This window comes from Pelodiscus sinensis, chromosome 11 (assembly GCF_052426305.1).
Source record: "Pelodiscus sinensis isolate ZL-2025 chromosome 11, ASM5242630v1, whole genome shotgun sequence".
Taxonomy (NCBI): domain Eukaryota; kingdom Metazoa; phylum Chordata; order Testudines; family Trionychidae; genus Pelodiscus; species Pelodiscus sinensis.
The window spans coordinates 8476116-8495422 of NC_143062.1; the positions used below are offsets into that span (position 1 = coordinate 8476116).

At 59.9% G+C, this 19307-nt stretch overlaps 2 protein-coding genes across 4 annotated transcripts in view; one reads left to right on the plus strand and one right to left on the minus strand.

The window, feature by feature from the left end:
* TEX264 (testis expressed 264, ER-phagy receptor) overlaps window positions 1–1743 on the minus strand; it is a 106521-nt gene extending 104778 nt beyond the window's left edge. The window contains exon 1 of the mRNA XM_075939470.2: window positions 1567–1743. The gene's annotated coding sequence lies outside the window, so the exon portion shown is untranslated. The remainder of the gene's footprint in view (window positions 1–1566) is intronic.
* A 5401-nt stretch (window positions 1744–7144) lies between these two features.
* Window positions 7145–19307, plus strand: part of LOC142830966 (semaphorin-3D-like) — a 33507-nt gene continuing 21344 nt past the window's right edge. For 2 of the 3 annotated variants that reach the window (XM_075939469.2, XM_075939468.2), the window contains exon 1: window positions 7145–7301. The gene's annotated coding sequence lies outside the window, so the exon portion shown is untranslated. Of the gene's footprint in view, window positions 7302–16782; window positions 16910–19307 lie in introns of those variants that run through there. The other variant, XM_075939467.2, reaches the window with a different exon arrangement.

Consider the following 19307-nt stretch of genomic DNA (forward strand, 5'->3'; position numbering starts at 1 on the left):
GTTTAAAGGGGGTTATTTTAAAAACGGCTTGGGATCGCCCAGGAGTTGCACTGTAAGGAGTCTCATACGTTAGATACAGCTTGAACCTCTAGTCCGGCAACATCCGTTGTCCAGCAAATCTGTGGCCCAGCATGATTTTTGCTAGCTGATGTCCACTTATCGTGGGTGTGGCCAAGTTTCCTGATGTCCCATAAAGTTTGTTTATAGCTACCACCCCGGCTCTCAGTGTTCTGTGCTGTTATTTAGCTCTACTTCACCCCAACAGTCTTCTAAGAGCCCAGGAAGGTGTGGCAGTGTTGGTAATGCTGCTAGACAACATTGACCTCCCGTGGTTCAGGAAATTCTCTGGTTTGTACCCGTCTAGAGAGGTTCAACCTGTTCCATAGTGATGGGTGCTGGAGAGAAAGCCCAGAGAGCCCAAGGCATTGGAGCAGCTGGCATCGGGGTTCCCCGGGATGATCCATGTGGGAGGGTGCACGGGGTGTCTTGGGAGAACTTTGGCATGCTGAGTATTTGGCTGCTCCTCAGATTTCCTCCTCCTCAGACAAAAGAGATGCAGAAATCTTTGGGGCTAGTCAAACACATGCTCCAGCAAGCCTGGCCCCTTTCCTGGGGTGCCCAATGCCACTCTGGAAAACACACTGCTGCCCCCCAGAGCCACACTCTGCCTGCCAATCCTCCTCCTTGGGAAACACTGAGAAAACAACAACCCCCTTGGAACCTCGTGCTAGGTAGTCCCCCCAGCAACCCGCCCCAGGCTCAGGCTGGTCTGCAACAAGGGCCTACCAGTCCGAGTGTCAGCCTGCTCCCAAGCCACCCCCAGGGTGGGTTGTATCCCTCGCCCCTCCCTTCTGGATCCCCCAAGTACCGGTCTCTCCCCCCGCCAGGGATCCCCCCAAGTGCCAGTCTCCCTCCCCCCGCCGGGAATCCCCCCCGAGTGCCAGTGCCCCCCCCCACGGGGGATCCCCCAAGCCGGTTTCCCCCCCCCCCCCACGGGGGATCCCCCAAGTGCCAGTCTCCCCCCCTCGGGGATCCCCCGAGTGCCAGTCTCTCCCCCCCCCGCCGGGGATCCCCGAGTGCCAGTCTCTCCCCCCCCCCCGCCGGGGATCCCCCGAGTGCCAGTCTCTCCCCCCCCCCGCCGGGGATCCCCCGAGTGCCAGTCTCCCCCCTCGGGGATCCCCCAAGTGCCAGTCTCCCCCCCCTCGGGGATCCCCCGAGTGCCAGTCCCCTCTCCCCCTCCCCCGCCAGGGATCCCCCAAGTGCCAGTCTCCCCCCCCCCCCGCCGGGGATCCCCCGAGTGCCAGTCTCTCCCCCCCCCCCGCCGGGGATCCCCCGAGTGCCAGCCTCCCCCCCCCCCTCGGGGATCCCCCGAGTGCCAGTCTCCCCCCCCCTCGGGGATCCCCCGAGTGCCAGTCTCCCCCCCCCTCGGGGATCCCCCGAGTGCCAGTCTCCCCCCCCCTCGGGGATCCCCCGAGTGCCAGTCTCCCCCCCCTCGGGGATCCCCCGAGTGCCAGTCTCCCCCCCCCCGCCGGGGATCCCCCAAGTGCCGGTCTCCCCCCCACTCACCGCGGCGCTGCCCGCTCCCGGCTCACTCTCGGGCGCTCGCTAAGGCGGCGCTCGGGGACGCGCCCTCGCCTCCTCGTCTCACCGCCTCCCCCGCACGGGAGCGTGCGCGGGCACGGCCTGCCTAGGGGCGGGGCGGGCTCCGCGCTGGGCGTGGCCCTGCCCATCCCCGACGGGGCCTGGCCCGGGCAGGGCGGCAGAGGGGCTCTCCGGCGGCCCCATCCCGGCCAGCAGGGGGCGGTGTCTGGGGATGAACCATCCCAGCCACGGGGGGGGGCCTTTGGGGATGTACCATCCCAGCCACGGGGTGTGTGGGGGGGGGTCTTTGGGGATGTACCATCCCAGTCACGGGGTGTGTGGGGGGGTCTTTGGGGATGTACCATCCCAGCCACGGGGTGTGTGTGTGGGGGGGGAGGGTCTTTGGGGATGTACCATCCCAGCCACGGGGTGTGTGGGGGGGTCTTTGGGGATGTACCATCCCAGCCACGGGGTGTGTGTGGGGGGGTCTTTGGGGATGTACCATCCCAGTCACGGGGTGTGTGGGGGGGTCTTTGGGGATGTACCATCCCAGTCACGGGGTGTGTGGGGGGTCTTTGGGGATGTACCATCCCAGTCACGGGGTGTGTGGGGGGTCTTTGGGGATGTACCATCCCAGTCACGGGGTGTGTGGGGGGTCTTTGGGGATGTACCATCCCAGTCACGGGGTGTGTGGGGGGTCTTTGGGGATGTACCATCCCAGTCACGGGGTGTGTGGGGGGTCTTTGGGGATGTACCATCCCAGTCACGGGGTGTGTGGGGGGTCTTTGGGGATGTACCATTCCATCCACAGGTTTTGGGGAAGGAAGTCTCTGGGCTGACCCCACCCCAATAAGTCGGGGCGAGACTCTCTGAGGTGGGGCAGGGCAGGGGGTGAGGGAGCTGAGGTGGCTCCGGCCCCATCGACAGGTCAGCCTGAGGTGGCACCACTGGCCAATGGGGAAGGTCTGAGGGGCCCTTGCATCTCTGGGCTCCCTGCCGCTCTGCTCCCCAGCCCGCCCAGGTGAGAGCCGGACGCGGGGGGCAGAAGGAAAAGCTGGGGCAGGTGCAATACCCCCAATGCCGGGCCCCAGCGCAGAGTGACCGGGCAAAGCTGTTGGAGGAGCATCCAAGGCTGGGGCCATGCGATTTAGGGAGTGGCCTTTTCCTACGGTGCCATGGGTGGAGATCTCCAGCCTTTGTCGGGCCATCACAGATGCACCCAGGGCGACATGCTGGCGTCTGAGAGGTGTCCCATCGCAGTCCTGTAGTATTGGCTGAGCCGCTCAGGGGTATCCAGACTTGCCAGAAGAGGGCTCCAGCTGGGCCTGATGCAATTATGACAAGCATCTGTGATGTCCTCCCTGCCCCACAAGGCAAGAGTAACCCCAGGCTCACACATTGGAATGGGAGGGGTGTCCCACTGGCAAGGTGATATCAGGAGACTCTGTTATCCCCCAACAACCTGGTCCACACCAACAGCCGTTTGTACATTGGACAGTTATTTAAAAGTTGACTGGGAGAGGATGTCAGAGTCTCCACCGCGCTGTCACTGTGAAACAGGAAGTGGTGGTAGGGCTAAGTCACTCGTGGATGTCAGTCAGCGATAAGCATCACAGAAACGCCTATAAATATATTTCACTGTGAAAATGTAATTCAAAACCAATGGACTGTCTTACCAGACACGTTCATCACTGATCGCTGCAGTAGTATAAAGACTCACACGTTGCCACCCACCAGAGGACTTCAAGAACAGGACTGTGGAAGGGACTGTTACATTTTTCTCATCCTCTGTGGCATGAAGTCCAGACTAGCAAGACTGAGCTAAGTGGTGATCTGTCTGGTGAATCCAGAGGGCCTCCACCCAATAACAGATTTGGGCATTTCCTGGCAGGTGACATTTTTCACCTCCTACCCAGGTATTGTCTCGAGACTGGTTTGGCTGAGCTCCTGAGAGCAGAGGTAAATTGGGGGAATTCCATGCACTGCCTGGGAGCAATGGACTTTCCCTGAAATTCATCTACAGCAGTCCTGAAAGTGCTAGGAGGGCTATGGACTGCATCCTGTGATGGGTGTTTGTGGCTGTTGAAAGCCAAAAGGCAGTGTTATCCCTCCCTCCGGGAGACTAAGATGCTAAGCCCGCTGAAGAGCGGACCTGGACCTTACTCCAGACCTTGATTGTTAATGACCTTGCCCATTACCGCTCAGCCTCAAAGCTTCCGTTTAGTGGACAGTTCAAAGCATGGCCTGATGACAATCAAACCAGGCGACAGTCTTCAGTATGTATGGGGCCCTTATAAAGTGGATGGTGACCAAGTGTTCTCTGTGCCTACCAGCAGTAAGACAAGAAATAATCATTATCCACAGCAAGGCGGGTTGAGATTAGATATTGGGGAAAGCTTGCTAAATTAAAGGGTACGTACGTAGTGGAATCAGGCTTCCAAAGGAATCCCCATCACTGGAGGTTTTAAGACCAAATTGGACAAACACCTCTCAGGGATGGCTGAGGTATACTCAGTCCTGTGTTAGAGAGACGGGCTCAATGACCTTTTGGAGTTCCTTCTAGCTATACAGTTCTATGAGTGTATGGCAGCTCAGAGTTCACCTGCATTTCTCTGTTCTTTGCATCAGTCAGATCCCTGCCACGCTGATTTCAGACCTGGCTAGGGCGGGGCGGTATCCCTAGGTGATGCTCTGCTTCCTCCAGTCACGGGACAAAAGTCAGCAGTCTGGCAGGAGTGGGCAGGATTGTCGTTTCATGGCCACGCTCCTCCTAGCAGTTTTTTTTTTTGGGGGGGGGTCTGTTTAGATGCCACCTCACAGGGCTGGATTTCTCACCAGGCACAGTGAGCACAGGCCTGTGGGCAGCAGTGGTTTGGGGCTACCTTACCTATCTCAGTGGTTTGAGCATTGGCCGGCTAAACCCAGGGTTGTGAGTTCAATCCTTGTAAAGGCCATTTGGGGCAAAAATTTGTTGGGGAGGATGGTACTTGGGACTGAACTTGATGACCTTTCAAGGTCCCTTCCAGCTCTAGGAGATAGGCAAGCTCCATTAATTTCTAAACTGCATGCAACACAGAGATCAACTGTAGGTGGGGAGGCTGCAAATTCTGTGCCTAGGGGAGTGTCAGGTGTAAATCTGGCCTGGCTGGTGTGCTCCATCCCACCTCCTCCCCAGTGGGTATGTGAGAGGCCTGGGGCTGCAGAGCCATCTGCCTGCCAGTCACACTCAGCTCAATGCTGGCTTTGCACCAGATGGAGACAGTGCTTGGCCCCTGCCTAAGGCCCTGCTGGGTTGGGCCCTTAGCCCTTTGAGCAGCTGTTTTGGTGGGCATTGGAAGGCAAGCCCCAGCAGTTGGTTAGTGCGAGGGGCCTCTCAGCTGAAGTCCTGCTGAGATTTCTATGTCCCCAAAATTCTCATTAGGTCTCCCTGCTTCGTCTTCGTCCAATGAAAACCAAGCTGCACATCAGTGGCTTGACTTCATGGGCATGGGCAGTGGGTGAATGTAAGGCTGGGGGAGACAACTGCCCAGCCCTGCCCCTTGTGCCAAGACTGCCAAGACCCCACCCCCACCCCAGGGGCGAGCCTTCAGGCCCCCAGGGGAGCCTCCCCGGGCGCAGGAGCCGTGCTGAATCGGGAGGCGTTCTGGGGGCAATTGTGGGTGGGGCCAGTCACTGCTCTTATACCGGCTGCCCATTCTTGACTTACCTGAACCACGTCCTTTCCAGCTGCCTTCTCCGTTGGGCTTCCCAGCCCCAGCAGGGTAGTTGCTCGCTTGTCTCCCTTCAAGAGGAGAACCCAGTGACTCTCGGACGCACCGCTCCTGCTCTGAGGACTGAAGCTGGGTCTCCCGCATTCGGCCGAGGGCTCTAACCACTGTGCACCGCTGGCAGCCCGTTTGCATCGAGTGGGTGCCCCTTCACAGGCCACCAAGCAGAGCTAAGTGCTGCCCTTTGCCTGGACTAACCACCCACATCCAAGAGAGGAGCAGGGGTGAGTGCACATCTCTGACTGGCATCTTCTATGGGCTGGCTTAGGCAGCTCCCTGCTAAATACGTTGGCTTTTGTAGACTCGTTCATAGGCTCCTCTCTCTCCCCACATTCATTGTACGTGGGGCCAAGATACCTAACCTGGCTTTGTGGATCTCCGTGTTCCTGGATTGTCTAGGTGCCACGACTCCCAATGTTGCAGTGCCCATGTGCCGTTGAGGATCACACCCCTACGTGCCTAAGTCACTTTTAACAATGGGGAGGTGGCCACCTCATTCACTTAGGCCTCAGCGCTGAGCAGAGCAATGCCTCGGTACCTGGGAAAATCTGAAACAAAAGACAGGACTATGTAGCACTTTAAAGACTAACAAGATGGTTTATTAGGTGATGAGCTTTCGTGGGCCTGACCCACTTCCTCAGATCAATTTGTGGAAGAAAATTGGCACGACCATATATACCAAAGGGATACAATCAAAAAAAGAACGCATGTGAAATTGACAAATCACATTTTGGAATGGGGTGGGGGAAGGTGAGGGGGGAAAGTTAGTGTCTGTGAGGTAATGACATTAGGGGTGATAATTGGGGAAGCTATCTTTGTAATGGTAGCTTCCTCAATTATCTTTGTAAATATAGCTTCCCCAATTATCACCCCTAATGTCATTACCTCACAGACACTAATCTTCCCCCCAACCCCCACTCTGTTCTAAAATTTGATTTGTCAGTTTCATATGTCTTCATTTTTTTGATTGTATCACTTAGGCTGTGCCAATTTTCTTCCACAAATTGATCTGAGGAAGTGGGTCTGGCCGAAAGCTCATCACCTAATAAACCATCTTGTTAGTCTTTAAAGTGCTACATAGTTCTGTCTTTTGTTTCAGCCACGCCAGACTAACACAGCTGCATCTCTATCACTATTCTGAAAATCTGGGCTTTCTTGGCCTCTTTGTATCTCAGTTTCCCCATCTCCAAATGAAGGGTGATCACAGAGCGTTCACCAATTGGCTGTGTCAAGGGTTAATCTGTCAAGCTCTGTCAGTGAGCTCCTCAGAGAACCTGTGCTCTTGAAAAGCAGAGAACACGTAATTCACCATCAAAATCAAAATCAAAAGTGCCTGTTTGCACTTTTACAATATCTACCGGGGAAGTGTCTGGATCCTAGGGATATTTAGGTTGGACATTAGGCAAAACTTCCTGTCAGGGTGGTTAAACACTGGAATAAGTTGCCTTGGGAGATTGTGGAATCTCTATCACTGGAGATATTGACGAGCAGACTAGACAGACACAAGTCAGGGATGATCTATTCTAGACAGTGATTGGTCCTGCCGTGGGGGCAGGGGACTGGACTCGATGATTCTCGAGGTCCCTCCAGTTCTAGGATTCTATGGTTCTATGATAATAAATATAGACGTTTACCACTAGATGTCCTCTCTAACCTGCAAATCTTGTCTGGGCCAAGGAATCAGCTTAAGGGCTGAGAATGAAACCTAAGTAAGTGGAACAGATGGTCTAGTAGCTCCTGTTTTATGAATGGAGGCTGTCTTTGGGTGACATCACTGTGTCTTGGCTCCACCCCTATCTACTGCCTCCTTGTACATTTCAGGTGCTTCTGCTTTGCCAGGGGCGAATGCACCGAGGCGGCAGAGCTTGAAACAGGCGAGCAACATAAGCAGCCAGCGTGCCGGTCAAAGGCCCGCCGGTCACCATCTAGAAGAGTCAACAACGCCTCGAGGTGGTGAGTAGCAGAGTCTTACTGAAGTGCTCCCGGAATAGCGTTGCCGTTTTTGCTCCCTGTGGGACCAAAATAGCGTTTCCATTTACACTGGGGCAGATCCAGCGTAATTCCCCCAAAGCCAGTGGAGTTATATCTGGGTTAGCCTGCTGTAACTGAGCGCACAGCTGGCCCCTGCATCTGTAAAACCGTTTCTGACTGTGATTTATCCCTTCCTAGCTCACAAAGTAAACAGGGATTATTCTCTCACTCCTGTTCCATCGTATAGGAGTGGGGAGTCTCTGGTAAGCCTGTTGCTCATCACTCTTGTGCCACTCATGCCTTACTTTGGGTTCAGCGGGTTTTGTTCCCAGGCTAAGGCTTTGTATATTCCATGCTGGCAATTTCTGTGGCTTCTTTACGCTGGCTATTTAATTTCCCACCAGTAAATCTTGAGAATCTGAAATTAGTTCATTTCAATGGAAGGACTGTTCCACTGGCTACTCTGTTAGATCTTCCCTTCCCCTCCCCCCCAAAAAAAACAACTTAAATAAATCTTTTGTTTTCCATTTAACTTTCTCAGGAAGCACTAATGTTTAAACAAAAAAAAAAATTACTGCTACGCCCTCGGAAGGAGTTAAACCCTCACCAGGGCAAAGTTCTGCTCCTTTAAACCAGCTGTCCTATCTCCCTGTCTGCAACCCCTCACCTCCCAGAACCTCAGGAGATGCCAGTCGCAGGCAGAAAAGAAACAGACCCTGGGAACTGTAAAGAGCTCCCTGAAAGAATCATTTCACTCGGGCTCCTTCTGTTTCGAAATACATCAGAACTTGGGTTATTGATGACCGGGGAGCCTCGGCAGACCCAGCCAACCCTCCTGCCGTAGGGGAGCGATGCTTCCACAGTGAGGTTTTGTAGCATTTCACTTGACTGGACCGATGCAATAATAACGAATACATATCTAAAGGCCAGTTGTTGTTGTGATAGACGAGAAGATTTACCCGGCGTTGTTCGGGTCCTTAACTCAATTCTTTTTTGTTTTTCTGTGTTTAAATCGCCGCTCGGGGCTGGGGCAGGGGAGGAGCGGTTCAGGATGCAAGTGGCCCGGGGGAGAGAGGATTACCAGCCCTCTGTCACCGTAGCAGCTTGGGGCCTGGTGAGAAGCACCCCTCTGTGGCTGCTGCAGCTGCTGCAGGCACAGCTGGGGGAGGGGTGCATGTCCCCCAGCTGGGGCAGATCCAGGTTCCTCTGACCCCCCCCCCCGTCAGATTGAGAAATGCAGCAAATTGTGCAACGTCCCCTCACTCCTTAATGGAGGGAACAGCTAGCAGTGTTCCCGTAGGAGTGTGTTGGGGGGTGTGGCCCCCTCGCCCTTCCTAAAGGGGGGAGGTCTGGGGGGTGCCTGGGGGAGGCCGGGGGGGGTGCCTGGGGGAGGCCTGGGGGGTGGGAGACTCAAGGCTGGGGCAGTCCTGGACCGGGGGGCATGTTCCCACCCACCCCTTTCACCTGCCTGGCAATTCTGTCTCTTTTCTGTATGGTTCTATGCGTCGCCATATGCATGGGGGGAGCTTCAAAGCCCCCACCTTTGCACAACCAACCCCCGATCTTGCTTTAAGTTCTGCCAAGAGGAAGCTGCCTACCAAATTTGGCAGTCCTAGCTTTTACTGTTTCTGAGACGTTCTTGAAGAAACGGATAGTCCAGGGGTGGACAATAATTTTAGAGGGGGGGGCATGTCACAAATTTTTGAAGTGGCCCTGGGCTGCCCCAGAAGGGGCGGGGCCTGTGGCGCATGGGGAAGGGCCAGAACAGTGCTGCCCCACCCACAGACTCTGATTGGCCTGGAGGTGGGAGAGTGCTGCCCCACCCCCGACAGAGAACCTCCAGCTGTTCGGAACAGCTGGTGATTCCCTCTAGGTGCCCACGCCCCTGGCGGGGGAGGAGACTTCGCGCACTCTCCCTGCCTCTCAGTCAATCAGGGTCTGGGGGCGGGGGAGCACGCAGAGTCTCTTGCTCCCTGCCCCCGCCCTGCAAGGGCGCATGGTGCTAAGAGTGAACCACCAGCTGGACAGGGGGTGGAGACTTTGTGTGTGCCCCTGGTCCCAGGCGCTGATTGGCTTGGGGGCGGGGGCGTGGCAGGCAGGGACGGCCTGAGGCGGGCTGCGGCAGCTGGCGCCCCAGGCGGAACGCGTGATCGGTGCCCCATTGAAGGCAGTGATGTCATCACGGGGTGCCTCAGGTGCCCCATTGAAGGCAGCGCCCTAGGCGATGGCCCAGTCGGCCTATACTCATGGGCCGCCCCTGGCGACAGGGCAGCCACAGGCCGGATCAACCCGCTTGGCAGGCAGGATCCAGCCCGCGGAGGCTCTCTTGCTCACCCCTGGGACAGACAGACGGACGCGCTTGCTCACAAACTCTCAGATACGTAGTAGCTAGAAAAGGATCCCGAAGCAGCCTGCAAATGTAAACTATGCACGCCGAGATTACTTTGCCCACTCCTCACGTGACATCCCCTGGGGGGTGGAGAACTGCAGAGGCCTAGCCATGGTCTATAGCAGTGCTACCCAGCCATCTGGGACAGTGTTCAACAGATACCGTGTCGATTGGAAACTGCAGGGGGTTGTCAGTCGGCAGCCAGGAGACTTCGGTTGTTGGATTGATCTCTCTCGGGGTTGTACCCCTGCATGGGGATGCGGCTGGAGTCTAGTGAGCTGCCAGGGAGTGGCATGGAATCCTTGTTGGGCTAGGGACCAGCATAGCCTGGTTGCCAGCCTACAGTCCGGAGAGGGCATGCTCCTAGGGCCCAGAAATAGGGTTGCCAGGTGTCCGGGATTCAACCGGACAGTCCGGTATTTGGGCCCTCTGCCTGGTAAAAAAATTCAGAAAATACCAGACATGTGGAGCCGTAGCTGGACTCCTCGTGCTTCGCCGGTACCGTGCGTGGGACAGGCAGCGCCCTGGGATCTGCATGTGCCCGGGTCAGTCCCGCTCCCTGCCAGCTGATTCTCTCCCCGCCAGTTCCCACCCCTCTGGCCAGCCCCGCTCCCCCCGACCCCTCCCGGCCAGCCCTGCTTCCTGCCAGCTGGTTCTCCTCCTCCTGATCTCCTCAGGCCAGCCCCGCTCCCCCCGACCCCTCCCGGCCAGCCCTGCTTCCTGCCAGCTGGTTCTCCTCCTCCTGATCTCCTCAGGCCAGCCCTGCTGCCCCCGGATCCTGCCCCACGACCAGCCCTGCTTCCTGCTGGCCACCCCCCCATTTCTCCCAGCCAGCCACGCTGCCCCCGACCTCCCCAACCAGCCCTGCTTCCCGTCCCCCCCTCGTCCTGGCCAGCCCCGCTCCCCTCCCGGCTGGTCCCTTCCCCCCACCCATCATGTGTGTCCGGTATTTTTTCTGAAGCTACGGGGTAGCCCTACACAGACAGTTCATACCCAACCCAGAGTTCATAAACCCGGCGGGTGTGGTAGTCCTCATGGGTCAGTGCCCTCCTCGGCTCTCCAGGCAAAGAGAGAAGCGGGGGGAGAGGGGCCGGTGTGTCCCGGTTGTAGGGCTTTGCTGGTTTTCTGTAGCTGTTCCTCGCTGAGCTACCTCAGCACGACCCTCCCGGAGATGCCGGAGGCGGGGAGCGTGGCCGGCCGGGATTATCCACTTGGTTAGAAACACTGGGCCAGGCACCCTCCCTTCCAGCCTCACCTCCGTGACACCCTCTGCAGCGTGTTTACTGCGGGAAGGGTGATTTATTGCCCATCTTGGCTACTGCCCCACGGGAGCCGCTTCTTCCCCTGGGAACAGCCCCTGCCACACCAGAGGGAGGGCCTCTCCAGGGAGTGCAGAGCGGTTCCCGCGGCCACAGAACCTGGCCCCCAGGCCCAGACCTGGGGCTGAAACAGCAGCCAGGCAAAGCCCCGCAGGGGCCCTGGGCAGGCTTTTAAACTAGGTGGGGGAGGGAGAAGAGAGGAGGCAGGCGCTCCTTCCCCTCAGGCCTGCGTCCCGGACCGCTCCCCGCGGGGGTAGTGACCTGCTGTGCGGAGCTCCTGCGAGGCAGCCCCGGGGGGACCGGGCGGGAGACGCTGGCTCTGTCCCAGGAATCCAGGCCTAGCCCCGAGCCCTTTCCACAGGCCTGGCCAGCGTCCCTGCCCCTCCTCCACAGCGAGGCAATGGGGCTGGGCGGGGGGGGGCAGGTTCTCACTCCAGAGCCCTTTCCAGGGTCAGGCTGCCTCTCAAAACATCCCCCGATCAGAAGGAACGGAGCCTGCCCCCGGCCCCCGGCCAGCGAGGAGCTGGATGGCAGATCAGTACTGTAGCTGCCGTGGCTGCCATCTTGGGGGACACACGAGGAACTCCACTGGGGCCCACAGAGCTAACAGCGGGCTGAGTTCAAGAGCCGGCTCTGTCACTGGGGGTTGTGGCTGCTCCGTATCCTCCGGGGGGCAGGCAGAGATGAGCACGCTAGCGAGAACAACTAGTGCAGGGCCATCCCCAGGGGGGCGTGGGGCCAAGAGCACCCCACAGTGCCCCAGATGCAGGGCCCGAGGCAAACCCCCCGCCACAGGCCCTGCCCCTGCCCCACCTCTGTGCCAGGAAGGACAGTTGGGCAGGCGCGGCCAGGGGGTCCCCAAAAGCACAGAACCTGGGGTGGCCACCGATTCGTCCCAGGGACAGCGCACGGCTTTGGTCTAGTCACGTGTCAGCCCAGGATATGGCCTCCCTGAAATAACACGTTTCAACACCACCTGGCATCCTCCACGTTTCCTGGCATCGGCTCCGGCGTGTCGCCTTGCGGGGGCAGAGCTGGCGTCAGAGCCTGGGAGGAAGTCGGAGCTGTCAGCCGGGGAGACAAGGGCTTGGGCTCCGTCTCTCGCTGGGAGCGGGCCGGTGCTGCGTCCGAGCCGCACGTGTAGTGGGTGGCTACCTGCCTGCTGTCACCACGCCCGCACCCGCTTGTGCCTCGCCGCATGCCGTCCTGCACACGCACTCGCCCAGCCCTGCCATAAAGCTGGCCAAGGCTGCACCCTGCCAATCAGCCAGCTCTGGGAGAGCTGGCTCCATTCCCTGCGCTGCCACAGGCACCCATGGGAGCTCGAGGAAACCGGCCGGGGCTGCCTGCCTGGGTGCTGGAGGAGTCGTTCCCAGGTGGCGCAGACCCTCGGACAGAGCTAGCGCACTAAAATCAGCAGCACGGTCATTGAGAAGGGAGCAGCCCCACGGCCCAGCTCAGCTGTGCCCCCCATGCCATACGCAGGGCTAAAGCACTGGCATGGCCACCCTAGCTGGAAATTACACCTCGAGCCCCAGTGGACATCCCTAGTCTCTCCGTCCCCAGCTCTGCTATCACTTGGCGTGGGGGGCAGAGTTAGATACCGGGGCACCCTGATCCTCCAGTGGGGAGACAGAAGCCCCCCGGAGCCCACGTATACACGCGGCTGTCTGGCCCCCCCCACCCGGTGCTGGCTACGCCACTGCTGCTCCAGCAGGTGAGCCGATGTGGCGGAAGTGCTGGGAACCTCCATGCAGACACATCGCTCCCCCCTGCCAGCTTCAAGTGGGTTTGGCTGAGGTGCTGGCAAACGGCCGGGCCGTGGGAGCTCTCTGGGCTGCAGGCAGACAGTGCCGCCCAAAGAGCAGCTGGGCCACACGGGGAGCAAGAGAGGCAGAGCAGCTCCAGGAGCCTGAGGGAGCACAGGGCCGTACTGGGGTCCTGGGGACTCCTCCAGCACCTGCCATCAAAGCCAGGCTGTAATGGCAGAGCCTTTCTGGCTGACAGCAGCCTCCGCCAGTGGGGCAGGAGCCCCCGCCACTCATTAAAGCATTCCCTCTGCCAGAGTCCCCCAGGCTTCTTTGCCTCCAGTTAGAGCAGGTGGCAGGGAGCCAGCAGGGAGGAGCAGGGAGCTGACAGGAAGCCAGCAGGGAGCCGGCACAGAGCAGGCTTGGAGGAGCTGGGTGCCAGCAGGGAGGGACTTGGAGCCAGCAGGGAGCGGGTAGGGCAGGGCTGGGAGCCAGCAGGGAGCCAGCAGTGAGCGGGCAGGGAGCCGGCAGGGAGGGGCAGGTTGCGGGCAGGAAGGGGCAGGGAGCCAGCAGAAAGCAGGCAGGGAGCATGCAGGGAGCCAGGAGGGAGGGGCAGGGAGCCACCAGGGAGCAGTCAGGGAGGGGCAGGGAGCCAGTAGGGAGGGGCAGGGAGCCATCATGGAGTGGGCAGGGAGCCGGCAGGGAGGGGAAGGGAGCCAGCAGGTAGCGGGCAGGGAGGTGGAGGGAGCCAGCAGTGAGTGGGCAGGGAGCCATCAGGGAGCAGGCAGGGAGGGGCAGGGAGCCAGGAGGGAGGGGCAAGGAGCCGACAGGGAGCCAGGAGGGAGGGGCAGGGAGCCGACAGGGAGCAGGCAGGGAGGGGCAGGGAGCCAGGAGGGAGGGGCAGGGAGCCGACAGGGAGCAGGCAGGGAGGGGCAGGGAGCCAGGAGGGAGGGGCAGGGAGCCGGCAGGGAGCCAGGAGGGAGGGGCAGGGAGCAGGCAGGGAGGGGCAGGGAGCAGACAGGGAGCCAGGAGGGCGGGGCAGGGAGCCGACAGGGAGCAGGCAGGGAGGGGCAGGGAGCCAACAGGGAGCCAGGAGGGAGGGGCAGGGAGCAGGCAGGGAGCGAGCCTCCTGGGGATGAAAAGCAAGATGTGCAGAGCTGGGATGGGGGAGGCCGACGCCCGCAGCGGGGTCAGGTCTGGCTCCAGGAGCCTGAGACCAGTAACCTCGGCCCAGGGCACTGGCTGGCACCAGTGAGTCCCCCCAGCAGGGTCACTGAGCAGAGCAGCTGGTGGCCAGATGGCCCCAGCGGGAGGCTTAGGCTGAACGGGGAGGGAGGGGCCTGGGTCTGGGAGCTGCAACTCAGCCCGCTCACTGGCCAGGAAGGGCTTAGCTCCCTGCACATTAACAAGGGCCCTTTGGGAGGTCGGCCGGGACCCCCCCGCGTTTCCACAGGCCACCAGGCAGCCGGCAGTGCCCGCTGCGTCGGGTCTCCGCTGACCTGGAGGTGAAAGTCCCTGTGTCCAGATCCTGGGAGCCAGCAGCCCTCTCCTAACGAGGCCTTTCTGTTGACGTGAGGGGTCATGAAAATGGTCAGTGGGTAACACATGCCAGAGCCAAGCGAGGGCTTTCCAGAGTACCACACACGGCTGTGCCCATGCCCTCACCATGCACTGGGCACCCACTGCTGTCCCAGCCCTGGAATCCACCACCCCTCGCCACTGCCCCACACTTCTGCCTGGCACCCCCAGCAGGATAACTCTGGGGGTGCCAGGACAGGGCCTGGAAAGGGAGACTCGTTCCATGCGGGCAAGTCAAGAAACCCCCCCAGTCAACAAAGTCAAAGGCAGCTGAGTGACCTGAAAGCATCAGCACGAGTACCTGCCCTTGGCCCATGGCCAGCCAGCGAGACGCGCCGGCTCCATGCGTTACTCATCCTGACCAGAGCGGGGGGCGGACCGAGGAAACCCGAGGCCTCCCACCATGGCTACAACGGCCGCGGAGGGAGAGCTGGTGAGTGCCAGCCACAGAGCGTGGGCTAACAGGGGAAGCCCGTTCCCGAGGGTATTAGCCGTCGATGGCACAGTCGTGCCCCATTCGCGGTACAAGCCATGAGGGACCTGGTGCCAGCAGAACAGACCCCAAGGGAGTAAAACTGCCAGAGATGTGTCAGCCCCCTCTCCCGACAGACGATCTGCTCCCTTGAGAGCGGCCGGCCGAGCCCTGAGCCCGCCGGTGGAACAGGTGGGAAATTCTTTTCCGAGCAAGAGAGAGCGGCGGCAGCTCGGATTTGCCGGGTTCTCCACGTACTTGGAATAGTTGGGATGGACGCCGCCTCAGCCACGGACCGGGGAGGGGCAGAAAGGGGCGCTCCACCGCCCGCAGACCGAGGGAAACTGACAGAACAGCTGAACCCTGGAGGAGCCGGGCCCCAAAAGGCTAAAACCAGAAGGAAGAGCTCAGCCCCAAATGTGAAACCAAGCCGGGAAGTGCCCCAGACTGGACAAGACCGGCTGCCCGGCTAGCGGGGGGCTGGAGCAGCGTGTGCTCCGGTCCTTACACCACGCCTGGGCGCGGTGGGGTCTCCTGCCTAGCAGGCATGCTAGGCAGATGGTGAAAAGCTAAAGCCGCCCAGCCACGGGGACATGGAGAGGGGCTACCGAGAGCACACAAAGCCGGTTCCTGGGACGTGGCGTGCTCCGTCGCTTGGGGGGAATCGGCCTGGGGTGCTCTGACGGAAGGCTGCAGGCCACCTTTGTACAGTACTCGCCTCGAGCGCCCTGCTGCCACACTGGTGCAGAGCCCAACGTTCGTGCCCTTATCTCCTGTGGTCGCTGGCACGAGGGAAGGGCTGTTACATGTGCTGGGCTCACGAGAACCGTCCGACCTCTGGGCACTCGCCGGCGCCGGTCGCCTCCCCGGCCCTCCGGGGGGGAAACAGCCGGGGAGGGAAAGGAACTCGTTTCTTTTGGCCTTTGCCATCTCGTTTCGAGCAAGGGGGTAGCTGTCCTGCCCCAAGCCCCTCCGGAAAGCAGGGAGCAGCTGCTGGAGAGTCAGTCACGCTCCCCGGCAGGATTGGAAGCCTCCGTGGAGATGCTGGAGCAGAGAGATTTCTGCACACGCAGCGAGACGGGAGTGCACATGCGGTTCCTGGAGAGCCGCAGGCGTGGGCCCAGGTGCAGGGACATGTCTCGCACACAAACGGTACAGACGAGGGATGCGAATGGGTAACCGGGTACGGGTTAACCATTACCAGGGAGCAGGCCTGGAAGAGGCAGCCCGCTCCCTCCCCAGCCGCTGCTTCTGCCCGGCAGCCCAGGGTCGGAACAGCTGGGCTGGAGCAGTACCTACCTGTGGCGCGGAGGCCACTCTGACCCAGCCGTGGCAGGTGGGGGGGGGGCCACTCCAGCCCATCCATCTGGAATGCCCCCCTCCCCCATCCACCCTCGTTTAATCAGTTAACCAGTTACACTTCAACATGCGTCGTACAGGCGTGTACGCACCGGTGCACACAACACCGCCCCTTACACACAACACCGCCCCTTACACACAACACCGGGCAGATGTGCATAGCAGCGTCCTGCAGACACCCCGGCAGGCAAGCCGCGAGAGGCCCCCTCCAATCGGGACACTAGCCAGCCCCAGGGTGCTGCGGTATACGTTAGGGGACAGGAGGCCTGGGAACACCGCCTGTGTATCCCTGAGCAGTGTGCCAGTCAGGACAATTGTCACTCAGGGGCCTGTCACCCAGCCGGCGAGGCCTGGCTCTGCCGGGGGGCGTGTAAGCCCCTGGTGCTGTTCACACCTTCCCCGGTGCCAGTGCCCTTCCGCTGAAGGATGCCACACGATGCAGCCAGGTCTTAGCCCTGCGCCCTGTTATCCGAGCTCAGCGCCTTGTGAGAGGCACTGTCCGGAGGCCTGGCTGGCCGGGGGGACTGGGCGCACACGACTCGGCCCAATGGCTCAGAGCCAAGCCAGGCCAGTAGCGCTAAGTTGTCTGCTTGGTTGCCCCTGTGCAAAGTCCATCCGGTTCCAGTCCCCGGCGGGGTGGCTTGGTTTCTAGACAACAGCCACAGCCCACGCTGGGAGAGGCGGAGCAGGAAGCCGGGGTCTCAGGGCTGCGGCGTCGCTGTGGGGTAGGTAGCCAGGGCTGTACCACAAGGCGGGGCTGCCGGTCGAGCCTGAGGTGGAGCTGTGGGGCGGAGGGGGCAGAAGTCCTGCTGCGGGGGGGAAGCAGCATTGGTGCAGAGGTGGAGACGTTGCCAGGCCAGGGTCATGCCTGGCTCTGCCCAGGAGCACTGGCTCCTTTTTAATAGGAGTTAATTCACCACCTGCTCGCCCCAGCCCCTCCGACTCCAGAGCCCACGCCGACTGGCCTGGCTCCCTCCATCTTCCCTGCCACGGCCCTGACTCTGGCGCCAGGCCCAGCCCTGCTGCACCCCGGCTGCACGGGGAGAACACACTTGCTCTGGACAGCTGGGTGCAGAAAGCTGTCGGGAGTGTTTAATTTAGCCTTAGATTCATCCTCTGCGCTTCCAGCCCGCTCCCCCACCTCCGGCTCTATAAACTGCCTGGGACAAGCTCCCTCCAAGAGCGTATTTGGGCAGAAGTGTGCAGCTTGCGGCCTGGTCCCTCGTCTGGGGGAGCGCCTGCTTTGTCTCCATGCCCGGGCGGGGCAGAGGGGGCCTGCATCGGGAGAGGGCTGCGGGGACTCCTCGTGGCTACCTGCCACGGCTTGCCGGGGGCGGGCTGAACTCGGGGCGCCCGGCGGGGCTGAACGGGATCTGAGCCAGCCTCTACCCGAAGCGGAGGGGCAGGGAGCCCCACGAACAAAGCAAATGCCAAGCTGGGGGCGGGCTGCCCTGCACAGACGTCCTGGGAGCTTTCCCAGGAAACTCCCTGGGCCCCTAAAGCGCCCAGCCCTTCTGAGCGCCACAGACCTCCCCGCGCCCCTCGGCCGCTCCAGCCCCTCAGACCCCCCCCCCCCCTCCGCACCGCCTGGCGGCTCCAGCCCCGGCCCCTCACACCCCCCAGCCGCTCCAGCCCCTCACACCCCCTGCGCCCCCTGGCTGCTCCAGCCCCAGCCCCTCAGGCCCCCCGCCACAATGCCCTGGCATCCCGACCTCCGGGGGAGGAGCGCAGCCTGGAGCCTGGTAGCTTCCCAGCCGGTACAGTGATGATGGCTGCTCTCTCTAGCTCTCTCAGTGCCTGCTCCCTTTGTGGCCCTGGGTTTACCTGGTCACAGCAGGGAATTATAGAGTCCCAGAATCCTAGCACTCGACCATCAAGTCCAGTCCCCTGCCCTCACGGCAGGACCACGCACCATCTAGATCCGTGTGTCCAACCAGTTCTAAAGCAGCAGCCATGCTAGTGCCTACAGCTCTAGTGAACGAGCCACAGTCACCCGGCCAAATCGCCACGTGTGGCCAGTGGCTAATACCACGGAGCTAGAGCAGTGTTCCTCAGCCAGTGGTACGCGTATCCCATGGGGTACTCCGGAGAAGTCGGGGTGGGGTGGGTGGGGAGACGTCAACCCAACAGAAATCTAGAGAAAACGGAATTTTTGTGTTAAGTTTTACAGCGTTTTATTATTTTTGTACTTTTTACACCCAAAAATGTCGTCGCCCACCCGGCTACGATTAAGTTGTTTAAACAAATGTGTTGCAACGGTTGAAAAAAATTGTGTGTATCTGAAAACTGTAGGTCAGGGGTCCCCAACACGGTGCCCGCGGGCGCTATGGCACCCACCGGGGCATTTATGTGTGCCTGCCTAGTGCCCAGGGCCGGTCTGAGCCATTCTTGCATCCTGAGCACCAGGTGCCCGGCCCATGCGCGGTGCCACCCCCGGGCATGTGGCACATGCACAGCCCCGCCCCCAGGCGCCCGGCAGCCCCAAAAGGTTGGGGACCACTGCTGTAGGCACTGGGGGTACTTATTATTATTATTATTTTTTAAAGGGGTACTTTATAAAAAAAGGTTGAGAATCACTGATCTAGATCATCCCTGATAGGTGTCTGTCTAACCTGCTCTTAAATTTCTCCAGTGATGGGGATTCCACAACCTCCCTGGGCAATTTATTCCAGTATTTCACCACCCTGACAGTTAGGAACTTTTTCCTAATGTCCAACCTAAACCTCCCTTGCTGCAGTTTAAGCCCCTTGCGTCTTGTCCTATCATCAGAGACCAAGGAGAACAATTTCTCTCTCTCCTCCTTGTAACATGCTTTTAGGTATTTGAAAGCTGCTCTCATGTCCCCTCTCAGTCTTCTCTTTTCTAAACTAAACAAGCCCAATTCCTTCAGTCTTCCCTCATAGGTCATGTTCTCTAGACCTTTCATCATTCCTGTTGCTCTTCTCTGGACCCTCTCCGATTTCTCCACATCTTTCTTCAAATGTGGTGCCCAGAACTGGACACAATACTCCAACTGAGGCCTAACCAGCGCAGAGTAGAGCGGCAGAATGACTTCTCGTGTCTTGCTCACAACACTCCTCTTAATGCGTCCCAAAATTGTGTTTGCTTTTTTTGCAAGAGTGT